The sequence below is a fragment of the Lygodium microphyllum genome, chromosome 20 (genome assembly GCF_053477565.2).
Source record: "Lygodium microphyllum isolate KBCC chromosome 20, Lygodium_microphyllum_v1.1.10, whole genome shotgun sequence".
Taxonomy (NCBI): Eukaryota; Viridiplantae; Streptophyta; class Polypodiopsida; order Schizaeales; family Lygodiaceae; genus Lygodium; species Lygodium microphyllum.
Window position 1 is genome coordinate 125,486,323 of NC_141154.1, and position 968 is coordinate 125,487,290.

Consider the following 968-nt stretch of genomic DNA (forward strand, 5'->3'; position numbering starts at 1 on the left):
GGGATAAGGGCATTGTTTTACAGGGTCAGTGTCAGGGACCATAGGGATGTTGTGGGTCACAACCTTGGGGTCGACTCCCTAAATTTCATCCAGAGACCAAGCAAACACGTCCGCGTACTCTCATAGGAGAGCAACAAGGCTAGCCTCCTCATCCTTGGTCAGATCGTCTGCTATGAATACAGGTCGAGGCTTCTCACCTTCCCCTGCCAGGTTGACTTCCTTGACCTTGGCGGGTCCTTCAATAGGCTCGATGGTTTGGCCCTGCCTCTTTACTCCTAGCAGGACCACCAGTCTGTCACCCTTCTCAAACTTAGTGAAGCGTTTGGGTAGGTCTTGTGGTTTCTTCTATCGTTCTGCATCTGACTCTTTTGTTTATTTCTTTCTTTCCTCCTTTAGCCGATTGCGCCTTAGGTGGATCGACAAGTCCCCCCTGGTGCGTTTGGTTTTGGATGACATGGGTATTTCAGGGTCACTCTCGATATTGACTTCAAACTTCGAGTTGAACTCACATCCCTCACGGGAGGAAGGAGTCTCCCCGGCGGGTGGTCGTAGTTCAGTAGGTGCATTTGTCCTAAACGTAGATACCACTGGTGGTTGGGCAATTCCAACCTGCTCATAATCCACTGCCCCTATGTGTTCCAACCAAAAGTGATTGCAATCCAATCTCATAACTCCTCTCTTGATCTCATATGCATTCCTTTCTTGGGGCCTAGAGTCTGCTCTTATCTGCTCTATCACCCTTCCATCAGTATCGTACTCCACGGTATCCATTTTCTCCTCGGTCTCCTCATTGATGGAGGAACAATCCTCATATTCATTGTTAGAACCATCACTCCCTGACTGTTCATCGTATCATGGGTCCTCCTTTCTAGCCTCTTTCTCATCGGTGACTAGAGCCCAATTGTATAGCAAGTTCAGGTCGTGAACTTTGGTCCACTTTCACTTGTGCTCACCCAAGAGGTCTCTGA